This window comes from Tamandua tetradactyla, chromosome 2 (assembly GCF_023851605.1).
Source record: "Tamandua tetradactyla isolate mTamTet1 chromosome 2, mTamTet1.pri, whole genome shotgun sequence".
NCBI classification, from domain to species: domain Eukaryota; kingdom Metazoa; phylum Chordata; class Mammalia; order Pilosa; family Myrmecophagidae; genus Tamandua; species Tamandua tetradactyla.
Window position 1 is genome coordinate 220,612,573 of NC_135328.1, and position 15,888 is coordinate 220,628,460.

At 48.6% G+C, this 15,888-nt stretch overlaps 1 protein-coding gene across 1 annotated transcript in view; it reads right to left on the bottom strand.

The window, feature by feature from the left end:
• Positions 1-713: 713 nt before the first annotated feature.
• AJAP1 (adherens junctions associated protein 1) overlaps positions 714-15,888 on the bottom strand; it is a 129,439-nt gene continuing 114,264 nt past the window's right edge. Inside the window, exon 6 of the mRNA XM_077151513.1 lies at positions 714-9,961. The gene's annotated coding sequence lies outside the window, so the exon portion shown is untranslated. The remainder of the gene's footprint in view (positions 9,962-15,888) is intronic.

Sequence of the window (15,888 nt, forward strand, 5' to 3'; positions counted from 1 at the left end):
ATGGCGACCCTTTCCAACTTCCTGGACTGGACACAGGCACATAGCTATAAGCTTTGGGTCCATCTGTGGCCGAGGGGAAGGTTTCCTATGCAGGACCTCAGCAGCATTAGCTGGACTCAGACTTTCCACCAAAGAGCCACAATTTGCGTCACCTGCCCCCCGTCCCACTCTTGAGGGTGATTGTGGTCTCAGGGAACACGGGTGCAATACTGCCAAACCTTCCTAGTTCACCCAAATTCAGTGTAAACCAAACCCAGGGCAAAAAAACAGACACTTGGAAATGTTTTCTTAACTGTTTAACTGGGTGAAACACTGGGTTGAAAATCATGGGGATCCCAAAAGAAATAGCTTAGAACCTATGAACCGTGGCATAGAAACATGAATAGCCATATGTTTAGAGTAGGTCTCTGATAATATTTTCAAGCAATAAATAACATTTTAAAAAAAGTCCTTTTGAGGTCATGTCCTGAACTCATGGCAATGCTTTTCTTTTTTTTTATATTATGTTTTTTGTTTTTTTTTAATAGCAACATCAGAGTACTAAATATACACAGGAGAGTTGATATAGGTGTTGCATTTACAATGTTTTCCAAATACATAGCTTTGAAATACAGAAACAACTTAAAAAAATCTGGAATAAAATTTACCTGTTTGGAATTCACACCCAGCCGCCTGCCTCCCTCCCGCCCCCCACCGTAATATAGTGTGTCATTTCTGTTTAATAACATGATTATGATGTGCATTTAAAGAAAACACAACATTAAGCAACAATAGTTTAACTTGTTCAAGAAATTGATATATAAATAAGTCTATAGAGACAGCTGTGGTATAGATAGATGCATAACACGTAAACAGAGAAGCTTTCATTTTTCTTTTGAAAAATAACAAGTGCTCCGTGTAAAAGTATAAATAAACAGTTAACAGTTTATTGTATCAGAAAATAATTTAGGAAAATCAAAATAAACCCAAGTTTGCTATACATGAGAAAGGGGGGAAAAATAAAATTCTTGAAATATTCAAATTAAAACCTGTGTCAAATAGGCCCTTTGGCCGCTGCTATTTGATTTCTTGTTGTGTGAGTGTGGCTGCACTTTTGGTGAGTCTCAGGTTCCACTGGTGAGCTGAGGAGGAGCCAGAAGAAATGGGCTCCATCTTTTACATTTATGTGGTGAGACCTGGTGACGCCAGGTGGTGTTCAGATGCAGTGGAAGCACTGAAATGGAAATGGACCCTCGGTTTCCAGCTATCTTTTGTTCCTCAGACCTGTGACTCCTCATAGATGCCCCACATAAAAAAATCCAGCCAATAATTTGGATGTTTCTCTGAGAGTTTTGTTTATCCCACCCCACTGCCCAAATCTGCTCATGGTCAGTGCTTGATGTCAAAGCAAAACATCCAAACGGTCAATCACCCTTTCTACCTAATCATGGAGACAATCTAAATGATCAACACAAGCTTAGTCAATGACAAATTAAACCAACAAAGATGTATGCAAGACTAATGGAACTTCCTTTTTACAAAACATACACTGGAGCCTGATTTGCCAAACGTATTAACTACAGATAGAGCCCTGTGGCATGCCCCCTCTTGTTCAGCATTTAATGCACAGTTCCCACCAAATTATGAATTGAAAGCCTCAGATCTTTCTTTTCGGTTTGGTTCTTGGGATTTTCCAGCAAACATTTCTTCTTTTTGCAAAAAACCTAAAAGACTTAAAAAATATTATCAATGCATGGCCTGAAAGAAGTCATTCAGCTTCCTCCAATCCTCCAATGTCCAATTTAACACTTTCTGGGTGTAACACACTCAAGGAGATGTGTCCTCAATAGCATGTGAAGAGTGACTGAATACCGATTTTTGGTCCCAATAATCTTGCGTTGATCTATGCATTAATGGCAAATAAAGTAAACTTCATCAACAAGACCACTGAAGTCCTTGGTTGTGGCTGTTCTGTTTTCATTTAAATACTTTTAATGAATGGTGGCCCTGGGCTTCAGCACCGCCATCTTGTGACTCTCCAGGGAAGGTAAGAGAAGGGAATGGTCTCATTGGGGGCTGCCAGAAGAAGAGGAAATTTAAAACAAAACAGAAAAAAACACAAAACCTTCTTGCTTTTTCAGGAAACAATTATCCAGAGCCCCAAACTGGTCAAACGTTCTCTGAAAATCTCAATGCTTCTTCCTGTAACTCCACAAATCCCCACCCCTTCCATTCCCCACCAGGAGCGGCTCCAGTGGCTGCCGTGGATCATTTTCTCCTCTCTTTACACTGGGTAGAGTGCCAGGAGACAGTTCCAAAAAATGGGGGCTGAACCTCAACACTCCGTGTCAGCTCAGGTTGGGAATTGTTTAGGGTGCCATTTCTGGTAAGTTGACTTAGAATTAACTTTGTCAGAGTCTGTTTATCCTTACGGCTTCAGAGGAAGTGACCCCAATGCAGGTTAAAAAAAACAAACAAAAAAGTCAAACAAAACATCTACAAATCATGATGACTAAATTCCAGAGCCCTGTCTTCAAGGTTCTTTAACTGTGGGAAAAGTTGTGCTTATATTTGGAAGAGACAGCACCTTAGAGGATACTCTCCAGACTTTCTAGGTTCACGTTTACCTATAACTCATCCAAAAAAAAAAAGAAGTCACATTACTTTGTAGACTTATGTTGCAGGCAGTCACATAACCTGACCAATGCATAAGAAGACCAAATGTATAAGAAGGAAAGAATACAGAGGGGGATCCCCAAGTCGGAGGAGATTTAAGAGGCAGAGAGAGAAAGAATGTTCCTGCTGGCAGGTGGTGGCTGCGATGTCACATAAAACCCTGTCCAGAACAATGACCCAGTTCTTGCTACCACACCCTATGTGGCTTCCAGCAACCTACGACATTGGCAGAATTGCTTTGGGGAGCAAAACCCCTCTCTTTCCAACTCCCAGTTAGTCACAGTGGGTTTGAAATATCCCATTTGTCTTGGGATGACCAAATAGTGGAAAAGGATGGGATGGTTTTGTTAAGAAAGAGGTCGGTGACCAGGGGTTGGTACAACGGCACTTGCCCTGCATGATGATATGAAACACACTGGGGGGTCCTCAGCGGGTTCCCATCATAGATTCTCAGCGGTTACAAGTCCTCATGGTATACAATAGTGCCAAGAAATATACCTTAGGACTGCACGGTGCTTTTGCTTCTCCTATGGCCAAAGCGACCCTCGACTCCCTGGAAGCACGAATTTGTTAAGTTCAGTAAGAGTAGTGTCAGCTGACAGTTGAGTGAACCAACTTGAAAGCTGTAAAGATCCACACTAAAGAATTTGATTGGGCAATTTCATAAATCTAATAATGGCAAAAGCTATTTTATCATTATTTATTATTAAAAGCTATTATTATTATACCTATTATTACAACAGGTGTGATCAGCTGGATTATTTCCGCAAAGGAATGAAGTTCCTAGAGAGTTATTAGTCAGCTTTGAAAATATTTGGGGGATGAAAAATATCAAAAATAAAGGCACTCAGTCACACGCTGCTGCCTTACACAAGGAGTTCCAGGTCTCTGGAGGTATTTTAAGAGACAGACCGTTTGGGACAAAACTAATTAAATTTTATAAAGAGAAATTACATATATTCAGATCCTGTCTGTCTCTGTGACTTCCACACATGATTCAGCAAATACTGCACTACAGGAGTCAAGATGTTGGCAAGAGTTCATTCAGCCCAATGGGGGTGACTTAGCAGCACTCTTGGTTGTTCTATTTGCTTGTTTAATTTAATACCATCCATGGCACATGTGTGCTGTGTTCCACCCAAGAGATAACAAAGCCTTCTTTGCAAACATGACATTTATATAGTCACCATTCCCTTCCCCCGCTACTCACAAGTGCTTTAACCAGCCCTGTCCTAAGTGCTTATAAACCCACAAGGCCCAGATGGGCAAGTCATACCAGTTTATATCATGCCTCTTAAGCTGAAGCTGTTCTACAGATGACTTAGATTTATGGGCTCATCCAAAACTACTCTCTGGATTCTATGTGCAGACTCTTAGAACATTTAGCAGGGAATACATCAAGTAGGAAATGCAATGGAGCTGCTGGAAGGATTTATTTTAGAACTTCGACTCCCAAATAGACACAAACAATATGTTGTAACTCAGCTGACCGCTCTCTTTGGTTGTATTTGTGATGGGGTGCAGTTACAGGTATGAGGTGTAGACTGACGGCTGATGTGTCTGGGAATTCATGCAGCACTCCGCCCTCACCCACATCCCACAGCTATCCATGCACCGTTGCCTTAAAGAGCCTCTGGTAAACAGCACACCTCTTACACTGATGCCATATTATATTCTGGAAGCCATTTGTCCATGGCTTCCTCAGTCAACTGTAGCCCATGTGCTTAACCCACCCCAAACCAAAGTGCAATGGAATAAGGGTGTGGGGAGGGGGTGTCAGTGCGCATTAGAGCCTGGATTTCTCTGCTCTGGTGGGACCATATTGTGTCACTGGCATGGAGGGCAAGGCCGTCCTTCTGAAAAGAGTGCAAATGTTACTACTGGCCTTTTAGTGTAAAGGGAAAATGTGCATGGAGTTAAATTTCCTAGCTAAGATTACCTCGTCAAGTGGAAAACGATGTGAACTGCAAAGACTGGCTGAGTGCTTGCTAGGCTGAGATCATTCCAGAGCCACCTGAGGTCAGAAGCAGTTCATTCTGTCTGTGTGATGGTGGGGATGGTGAAAAAGACAGTGATTCTCTGCCTACACTTCTATTTACACACCACTTCACCCAACTGCAAACTCTAGACCCAGAAATGCAAAACTGTACAAAACCATGCTTCACACTTCTCGGAAGGAAGGGCTGGTAGTCATATCTCAAAATGTCAAGCAGTGATTTTAAGACCTCCCTAGAAACCCCACGAATAATGCTCATGTAACAAACACACATCTTGTATCCAAGTGGTTGAAGAAGAGAAAAATCTTCTTCCTAGCCAGAAGCACATTACTGTACAATAAGCTGGGAAAGATAATCAAAGATTCTCAGATGGTGAGAATTTGGCTCATTTATGTGGGCTGTGCTATTTAGACTGGTTAAAAACAAACAAACAAAACCCAGAATGGCACAGCAAAATGACAGACTGCACCCAAGTAACCACTCCAAAATTACATGAATCATGGCATGCTTTGGAGTAACCGCTTGCTTAAATGCAGATGTCGCCTAAGAAGTACACTGCTAAGTGTGATTGGTGTTGAGCTTCAACTTTGGAAAAGGTTGTTGCCTCCCTTTGCCCCGAGGGCTGTCTCCTAGGGGTCCCAGCACCCCATGGATTACATCCATATCTAATTCCTCAGCCACCTTGAGACCTGGCAGACCTAATGGTGCCTTGGTAACATGGCACTAAGCATGGAGAAGGTGTCCAGGGCAGTATCACTTCTCTCAGCCCTACCCTTCTGCTTCTCCAGCAAGACTCTACCCTTCGGCATGATGGAAGGGTTTGGTGAGGAGCCCCATAGAGCACCTAGAAATGATGGGAAACCTTCTGTATGACACTGCACCACATTTTTAACCAGGAGCTAGGGGTAAGACTTTCTCACTCTCCTCAATTCCAGACCAGTCCTTGGTGAGGTGGTGGTTTCCCAATAGGAAGTGGTGGCAGGGCTCAGAGAAACAGACAACTCCTACTTCTCTCTCCCATCACTTCCCTCCAGTGTCCTCCTACCACTAGCCCTCCCTCTGGAGATCATTTTGTTTGCTTCTATGTTATTTCTCTGCATCCTCCCACAGTAGAATGAAAAACGACAAAGTCAGGACAAAGTCTATCTTGCTTCCTGCCATATTGCCAACAGAGTGGAAGTTCAACAAGTATTGGTATGACGAGCAGATGATGAATGATCAACTAATTATGGCAACTTACGAAGAGTTGATTCTATTCTCACTGCATGCCATGTCTTCTTAAAGAACTGTCATATCGAAACAAAAATGGCTCTGGAAATTGGATGTAATGGGAGTTTCAGTATCTCTTCCCATTGCTGACTTGAGGGTTGGCTCTGGGGAGGAGAGGTGGAAAGACAGTCCAGTGGAGTGCAGTGGCTGCCTCGAGACTCACGGGTGCTAAGAGCTCCCTGATGACAGAAGGTGATGGAGTCAGGATCTGGACAAAGAAGGTAGGCTTCCATGCCACTTCGAAAGGAGCCAGGGAAGATACAGTCTGGATGAAAAAGGGCTCAAGGTCCCAGCCCCGCTTCCTCATCCTATCTTTCAAAACATGGGGGTCAACCCAGCCTCTCAAGCCACAGAGGACACTGGACCATTGAGATGAAGAAGAAAAAGTGATGGAACACTTTCCATGGGCCAGAGAGTCAAGGCAGAGGCTATACAAGGGGAAAGGGGTCAATTCTCCAATGTGTTTGCTTTATGATAAGACTGACATGGTTGGACACCCAAGTGTAGAATCCCTGATAAACAAAACCTGCTAGGAGGTTCAGGCTGATGTTGAAATGTGGTTTGTTAAAGAACAATATAATTTTTAGGAGAAATGTTCAGTTTAAGACAGCAAGGTTATGGCTGTCTTTCCTGCTTTCTGGTGGTCAACTCTGGAGAACTGGTGGGGTTTACTCTCGAGTCCCAGTTTCTAAATGTCAAATGCTCTACGAGGGTCTAAGATGTACGACTGTGAGCTGAAAGTGGCAGGAGAGCCCCACCAAAGCTCAGGCCTGGGAAGACCAGAATCATTTAGGAGAAAGCATGGCTTCCTAGGGGACCTTTCTGTGCACGATGGACCATCAATCTGCGCACTCACAAACTTCTAGCACATGCAGATGTCACCACACTTTGACACTGTGCATGAGAAGGTGGAGTCAGAAAGGAGATTCCATGGCCCCAAGTCCTGAGCTTGACTGGACACCTGCCGGAATATATCCCAATGGAAAGGACCAGAAGGCCCTGCCGACCCAGCCTGGAGACACTTCCGGAAGCAACGATGCTGGCTATTTCAACCAGATAAAGATGACATCAAGCACATGAGAACGAGAGTAACTAAACCCAGAAATGGAACTGACCCCACGGAAACAGAGTGGGAGCTCCCCAAAGCTGTGCCCAATTGTTCCAAGTGTTTGAAAGTCTAAGGTCACTGAAGGGATCAGATGGGGGTTGACAAAAATTCAGGGACCTTACAAAACATATCACTCCTCCTTTAAGCACCTTCCCTGAGGGAATAACATAAACACCAAAGCAAAGGTCGGGCCTGGGCCCAGGGGTGTGGGAAGACGTCGTGTTTGCCACGGAACACTGGGGGAGTCGCTATCACATACAGTGGTCAAGCAGAGAAGGGAGAGCAGCTCACTCTAAAATAGGCTGCCGGTGGGCTGACCTGGCCAGGCTCATCACACGGGGATGTGCCTTCCCTGCGTCACTCGCTTTCACTTAGCATCTCCCCTTAGGCAGACAATGGCCCATTGCGGTGCTGGTGACCACTTATAAAAACTAACGAGAACCTTCTACATACACAGCCACGATCTTCGCAAATGGTGGATTTGCTTCAACAGATGGGGCTTTATACACGCTGGCTCATAGGGTGGGCTGTCCCCAGATCTCTGGTCCTGCCCTGGGTAGGTGCTGCGGCGCCCTTGTGGTCTCAGGTTTCCTTCCAAGGTTTGGTGTCCTGTGGAGCTCTGGAAAGAGTTTAGGGCATCCCGAGAGCAACTCATGGAAGGGGGAAGACATTGAGCAGGACTTGGGAGTCTCCAGGCACTGTGTCATGGCCCCATGGGGAAGCCTGGGTTCCTCCATCAAGAAAGGAGCAGGCTTCCCTACCATCGCCTCCTTCCCAGCTGGGTTCCCTCTGATGCTCAGAATGTCAAAGTTGGGGGCAGCAGCCTCTGCTGCCCTGACCCACGGTGAGGGGTCCTGAGCCCCCTTGGGGTCGATCCTCGGCACAGGTGCGACTGGAGGGCAACGGGTGGACACGGCCGGAGGCAGGGCAGAGGGGGCCCAGCCCAGCCTGACGTAAGGCGTCCCAGGGACCTGGAGATGACTGACTGCCAGTGGCAGATGTGTGTATTTCTCCACATGTGGCAAAGCTTTGGGGAAAAGCAAAAACAAACGAACACAAAAAATAACAAAAACGACTTTCCTACTTCAAGAGCAACTGATCTTAACTCTACTGTCTTACAAAAACATTTTTCCCTCCACTGCTGTCTTTACTTCCACATATTTCATGAGGTGCAAAAGTGAACTTTTGAAGAACATATCAAGTTGTTTTGGAGGGAGACAGAGGCTGATTGACGACTCAAAAGTTAATGAGCCTAGCCACTAAGTTTGCAGAAGGTCAGTTGTCCACCTGATCTCGGACCCAGTCCTTGGGCGGCAGTTCACCCGGTTCTTTCATGCGCCCTATTGTTGCAAAGTCACACCTGGGTCATCTTAGGAGTAACTTTCTTTGGAGACACAGCTGGTCTGGCCTCCCCACAAGCAGGCCCTGTCCTCTGTGGACCAGGGAAAGCCACAGGGCTTGTGGATGGACCTTCAAATCCCTTATAGAAAGCCACTGGGGCTTTAATGAGTTGTGGGTCCAAAGGGAGTCAACCCCCTCGGGGAGGGTGGTTTTTTTGGTTGGGACTCTCTAAACCAAGGCTCCAGCCTGGGACCCACTGTTTCCACTGGGAAGGATTACAGTAGGATCCTCGGGACAAAACACAAATGTCAACCCATGAAGCAGCATTTTTTTTTGCTACCGACTCCAGCAAGATCAAAAGTCACCTTTGGGCCCATGGAAGAGCCAAACAAGCAACGACTGTGGGAAAGAAATGCAGAACATTCTAGAACACAGCTCAACGGAAAAACGCCTGGATGTTTGCTCACAGAATTATTTCTTGGATATTTTTAACTTCTGCCCTGACATATGCACACACATGTATGAGGATATATCCCTTTAATTTTTGGAACTGGAAAACTTCTTTAATTCAGTCTATGCTCATATAACCAAATACGTTCAAGCATCCTTCGCCCACCTGAGCTTACTCTCCGGTTCACTTACAGGCGGTTACATCTGGGCGCACACAGCCGTTAGGTAGCATCTTCAAACAATTGAGTGGAAAAAGAAAAGATAGTATCTATATATTTATGTATATAAAATCAAAGCATTCTTAATTCTGCCCCAAGGCAATTAATCGCAATTGATCTGGCGCCACTCACCAAAGGTCTAACCAACGGAGGCCGCACCCTCAGGGCCTCGTGGTCCACGTGGAGGCTGGCCGCTGAGGCGGACGGTGATGGAGCTTCGGGTCACCAGGAGGAAAAGGCTCACCTGTGGAACTGCCTTTCCAATGGATGCGGATGCGCGCGCGCGTGTGTGTAAGATGAGTGGCCAAAGTAGAAAACTCCGTTCATACTAAGCATGTTAAAGAAATCAGGTTTTGTGACAGATAACACATTTCTTTTTTAAAAAAAGGAACATTTAAGATCTTCAAAAATTGCTACAGTACAAAAAAAGTGTGCATGTGTTTCCGCGTGTATTTATATATTTATATATATATATTAACCACAAATAGTGACTCTACGGGACGAGATTCCCACCCCTGTTTTCTGTAAGACTTCCACGCGAGATTCTCTTGGCTTCGGCTTTGTCCCCAAGCCTTTTGGGTCAGTCCATGGCACATAATGGTATTATTGGCACAGGCTCAGACGCGTTATACAAATCGAAGTTTCTAGAAGTTTTCTCCTGTCCTTTTGGCTTGGTCTCCTTTCCTCTCTGTCTCTCCAGTTCCTTGCTTGCGTTTCCTCTTTCTGTTCTCCAAAGAAAACTCTGGGAGAAGGCAGTCACTCATAGGCATGGGCATTTTTATAAAAATATATTTGGCCTATAGCGTCCTGCTCTGTGAGTCCCCCATGGGCAAACAGAAGTGGGAGTAGGTGCCGGGACCCTTCCCCTTATATATTTTAGTTTTAGGTTTTGTATTTTTTTTTACAGGTTCACCAGCGGAATCCTGTGTAGAAAGAAAACAAGAGATTAAATGGCAGCAGGTCAAAGGCTCGAAGAGGGCAAGGAGGCTTAGAGTTTCCCACCTCCTCAGTCCCCTCACTGCAAAGCCCCAATCTTCCTTTTCCTCGGCTAACAGACACCAAAGAGTCCAGTGGACATGGCCCCGTCGCCCAGAATCGGTTCAGACACGAGGTGTTCCAGGGGCAGAATACTGGGGCTAAACCTCGTGTTAGTTACGTCTTCCCAACTGAGGCTGAGATCCTTCTGCTGCCACGCCATGCGTGGGCCTGGCCCTCCGAGGCTGGGGCTGGGACCCCCCTTCCATAACCCAGGAGGAGACCCTGTGCCTCACCCATGCACCCCGCCCCCACCTGCTGATGGCACCCTCTCCCCCTTGGCATATTCCCTCTCCAGCCACCTGGGTTCCAGCTCCCTGATGGGGACAGTGTCTCCCTGCCCTGCTGCCTGCCTGCAGGGACAGTTTGGGCTCCCTCCATCCACCGCTTGCTGGAGGCTCCCTAAAACTCAGACTGGGGACCCATTAGTGGACTGCATCACAAAATCCTCCCTGAGAGGTGATCTTGCTAAAGAGGAGAAGAAGGAATCCAAAAGGCCTGCAGGCCAGGCCATCTGACTGCAGCTGCAGCTCTGTGGGCTGGAGAAGCAGGTGGCTCTTTCCCAGCCTGAGTGTGCACGTTGGAAAATAGGGAACCCACTACTTCCTGGCTCCATGAGAGACCCCAGTGGGTCGGAAGGAAGCGGGGGCAGACCCTGGGTGTCCCCAGAGGGTCTGGAGAGCTTCAGGTCTCTTGGGAGTGGCCAGTGGGCTGCAGAACAGCCAAGCCTGGGGGCACTTCTGCTCAAAGCTGCATCCATCCCACATATAGCGAGGAGGTCTCGGTTTCTCCACTGTCGATCAGAGCTCACCAGAACTGCAAGGATATTTGGACACTCAAAAATAGAAAGGCAGAAGGCCATCGTGCTTTCTCCCATGCGAATGATACCAACTAGAAAATGGGGTGAAACACCTGGAGATCCCAAAATGAAGCTGGGAAAACCAGGCAGCTGGAACGCTGGCATTTCAGAGCAGCTCCCAGATGCAGTGCGCAAGCTGATTGCAGCAGGACGGCTTCGAGCGTTTCAAAAGCACCGACTCCCAGGCCCAGCTCTGCAGATCCAGAATCAGGGCTCAGCTGAGAATGCGGGGTCTTAAAAGCCCACTGCAGCAGCTCTCCTTGACACACTGAGGTGGGGCTCTCTCTCCTGGTCAGCCACGCTTGGCCTGGAGGCCTTCCTGGAAGTGGGGGTGTCACAGGTGCTCGGCTTCGCCGAGGGCTGCAGGACAGCATCCTCCGAGCTGGGACAAGGCGGTCAGGGTGACCTGTGCCTTCTTTATCCTGGCCAGGGGCCTCTGCGTGGAAATGTCCAGGCGATCTGGGGTGGACTCGGATTCCTTCCTTCCTGACTCCCAGTCCAAGCACACGGGACCCCTGGCCTTCCCTGTCTTTGCCTTCTGGCCCCAAAAGACACCTGCCTGGGGGGCTCCAAGAGGCTTAAAACAGGGTGTGTATTCACCCCAGGGTGAATGGGTGCCAGGAGCCAGACGCTGCTCAGGGCACTCATGGACCCACCCCTTTTGTTAGAATTGGCCCCAACTCTAGGAATTTTTTAATTAAAAAAAAAAAAAGGAATTAAAAGAGAAATGCCCCTCTTTTTTTTTTTTTAAGTTTTCTTAAAGTTAACAAACATATATATGGTGCCACTCAAGGCTGGGTTCCGGCGGCCAGAGTCTCGGTGCCTGCTGCCGGCCCTGTTCTCCCAGCTGATTGTTACCACTCTCAGAGGGGACCATTTGGTCACTCATCTCCCTGAGAAAGGTTTCCTGCCCAGTGGGTGCCGCATTCCAATCCAGGATCTGGAGTTGAAACCGACAGCTCCAGGGACAGGCAGTGGGGGGCGAGGAGGCCCCAGCAATGGGCGCCACGTCCACCCTTACCCTCTGGCCAGCCCACCTCCTGGGGATTTTCCCACCTAAGCATCTTCAGTGCTTCATGTCTGTGCCAGTTCAAATCCGTTGTGTACCCCAGAAAACCCAAGTTCTTTTTTTCTCAATATCGCTGGGTGGGACCTTTCTGACTTTCCAATGGAGATGTGACTCACCCAATTGTGGGTGGTAAGTTTTGATTAGATGGTTTCCGTGGAGATGTGTCTCCACCCATTCAAGGTGGGGCTGCCTACTGGAGCCCTTTAAGAGAGAACCGTTTTGGAAAAATCTCAGAGCCAGGAGAACCAACAGAGCCCACAGAGCCAGACGTGGCACCTTTGGAGACGCATAAAGAAAACACTCCTGAGGCAGCCGCTGACAAAGCCTGGAGAGAAAGCTAGCAGACATCACCATGTGCTTTCCCAATCCCGCGAATGTCATGGGCCTTCTTGAGCCAAGATGCCTTCCCTGGATGCCTTAGTTTGGACATTTTTATAGACCTGCCTTATTTGGACATTTTCACGGCCTTAGAACTGTAAACTTGTAACTTAATAAATTTCCTTTTTAAAGCCATTCAGTTTCTGGTGTATCGCATTCCGGCAGCTTTTAAAAACTAAAAGGGTGCCCCAGCCAGTACCCTGCAGACCAGTGCCCTGCCTGCCATCCACCTCAGCCTTCCTCTCTCCCCGCAAGCTCCCAGGCGGCAGCCTGAGACCAAATCGCAAACTCGTTTGACTTGGAGCTTTTCCCTTGCTGTGCACCTGGCAGGGGCTCCCATTTCCCTGGACCTGCTTGCAGGCTCCCTCCTGGCCTCCAGGTTTCAGCTGAAACAGTCACTCCCTGAGCGACCCTCTGGTCAAATGTGCACTCTGTTTCACGTCTGTCTGGCAGCATGCCCTGTCCATCTACTTCTCATCTATAGTATAGTTTGCATTCATTTTTGTCCCTGCACGTGTCTATTCCTTGCCCTGCTGTGAGCACAGCTGCTGCTGGAGTTCAGGGGTCAGGTCCCCTAGGTCACTCTGTATCCCCCATGCACTAGCTCTGTGCCTGGACACGTGCAGGAAATCAAAGCCAGATGGAGCTCAGACAGAAGGCATGCGTGGAAGCAGGCGATGCATCCTCAGTCTCGTGGCGGGCCACTCTTCAGCACAGAAAGGATCCCACAGGGTGCCTGCAAGTGGACACTACAGAGTGTCCCCACGTGGGAGGACCACGCGTGGGGCTGTGCCTTTGGGAGAAGGAAGGCTGTTCCAAACCTAAGGGCAGCTGTCTCTAGCACTGACTCAGGATAATAGAGAGAGAGAGGGGGGTGGAGGGCTCCAGGCTCACACCTCAAATGCCTGTTCCAGAGCAGCGCTGACTTACTGCACAGGGTGGCTGGATCCCCTCTAAGGGGCCCCCCTCCAGGACGGCCAGCATCCAGGGTTGTCTGCAGTCACCTTCCTGGAAGGCCCCAAGTTCTTGCCAAAGCCCTGATGCCGGAACTTCATCTCACGGGGCAGTGCTGGGATTTTCCATTCCGGAGACTCAGCCCTGGGCACTGAGCATGGCGGGGAATGGGGACGGGGACCTCAGAGTGCAGGAAGCACCACGGGTGAAGATGTCCACAAACCGGTGTAGCACAGCGTCCGGCAAAAAAGAAGCTGGTACTGCAAAGAAATCAGTGAGATGTGGATCTGGGAGGAAGTTTGGTTTTGGAGCAAATGAGTGCCCTCTGCTGCCTGGGAGCTGGTGGAAGCATCTGGAAACGTTTGGGGATCTGGAGCTCGCCTGGCCCCACCGGGTTTGCAAACCACACTGTGCTGAATGGTCGGTCAGCATCTGCCTTTGCAAATCAAAGAAAACAGACCGCAGGGATTTCCCCCGGGAGCACAGCAGCTACTGGTTAATTTCTCTACACCCTGAAGCAGATGCTTTTCTACAAAATTTTAGTTGGTCCTTATTTTCTTCCTCCCCAGAGTTCAGCTTCCAGGACAGTCTAGAAGTTGCTTTGAAAAAGCATCCCTTTGAGTCACAGAAGCTTGATATTCTATTAATGTATTTTTTAGAACAAAATAGGAAGGCTCAGGTGCACTTCTTTTGCTATATTAGTTACGTCTCTGAATATGTTTTGGAAAACAATAATAACGCATGATTTATTTCTCACTTGTTTCCAAGTCAAGAGCTTTTCTTATTTTGCAGGCTCCGTTTGGAATGAAGTGGCCTCGGCAAATGAAAAGATCTGAAGACTAATGAGGTTTTCCAAAGTTTACCTGTTATATATGAAAAATGACGGGAAATTAGCCCAAGAACCAATGCCAGGCGTGTTTGCTATGGTTGCCGGCTCTGGCGCGCCTTCCGGAGCAGGGAAAGGCGAGTCCATTTTGTCTTTGTCCCCGGCAGAGCTGGTCTGAGCAAGAACTGGCTTGACTCTAAGGCAGAGGCTGAGCCAAGGGAAATGGCCAGGGCAGGAGCTGCCCACACACAGCTGGACACCGGACGCCGTCCCAGTTTGAGTCCCAGATGTGCAAACAGGTTAGGCTGAGAAGACAAGGCCTTCTGATAACAAACTGCTCTATCATCATTAAAAATGCATTTGGAGAGGCTTAACAGCTAGGCGAGAGATAAATATCTCCGCCAGCTCTTAAACCATAATTAAATGTTTTAGTATTAATTGCTATTTAGTTAAAGGACAATAAGTATCCTGGTAAAGCAGAGAGAGGTCTTCCTGGCAATTCTCTGCTCGATGCTCATGTCCGGGCATTAATTGCGAGAATCAGGGGCTGCTTGGAATCCAAATGCTTTCATCCCTGTGAGTGATAAACGGTCGGCGTGATCCACAGCGACGACGGGATCTCGAAGCATTTATCAAGGACTAATGAGGCTGTTTGCACAGCCCTGCCGGTTGGCGTGGAAGGGGAAAAGGCGACGGCCACTACTTGGTGGCAATAATTTGTACCGGCGACAGCTCAAGGCGAGTGCAGGCCAGGCCTGTGGCACCCACAGCTGGGTTCGTGGTAGGTGGGGGACCATAGGGATGCCCGCCTGGCTGCCCCGCCCAGAAGCTGAGCTGGGAGGGCTCCCCAGATACCCGTGGGGTCCTCAGTGCTCCGTGCTGCTGGAAGGGGAGAACTGGGCAGACGAGGCGGGAAGAGCTTTCTGGAGCAGAGAATTAAATAAAAGCATTTTTTCTGTTTCTCCCAATTTGGTCAATGCTGTGTGCACTCCTCTCCCCACCCCACCCCCGTTCCAGGGTGAAGGAGGAGCCCCTGGGCAGGGCTTGTGGGTGCTCACCCCTGGCCCAGTTCCCTGCCTGGCAGAGTCTGGCTAAATACCCATGCTGCTCCCAGTCAGGGCTGGGGCAGAAGGAACACGGGAAAATGGCAGGGGACGGGTTTGTCAGGGCGTCGTGAGGGCATGGTAGAGAGAGGCCGCTGCCTGATGGGTGCACTGCAGCCCTGGCGGTCTGGGTGTCATCCGCTCCGCCAAGCTCCGGGAGGCTGACCTTGAGCCTCAGTTTCCTCATCTATAAAATGGGAGTGTTCAGGGGATGGAATGAGTCATTGTGGGCAGAGAGCTGTGAGCAGTGCCAGGCAGGTGCCCCACTGAGCTGCCATTTGAACCTCTTCATTGGGGACCAGCCCCTTGGTGAGGCTACCTGGAAGAGAAGGTCTCCCAGCAGGCCAGAGGGTCCAGATCTCTTGGAGGACAGAGTGTCGGCGGCCACCAGGCCCTGGCCTGTGCAGAAGCACCACGGGGAAGGCCAGAGCCCCTGCAGCTGAGGCGCAAGCTCCCTGCTGCTGGTCCGGCTGGACCCCAAAAGGGAGTCCTGCTGCAGCCTTCCTGACTCGGGTCCCGTCAAGGTAGACAGGGGCGTGGGATTCCAATGGGCACGCCAGGTCTGGCACACTGGGTCCATGACAGCTCAGGAGCCCACACCCCAACTCCCAACTGCCGGGCCTGCC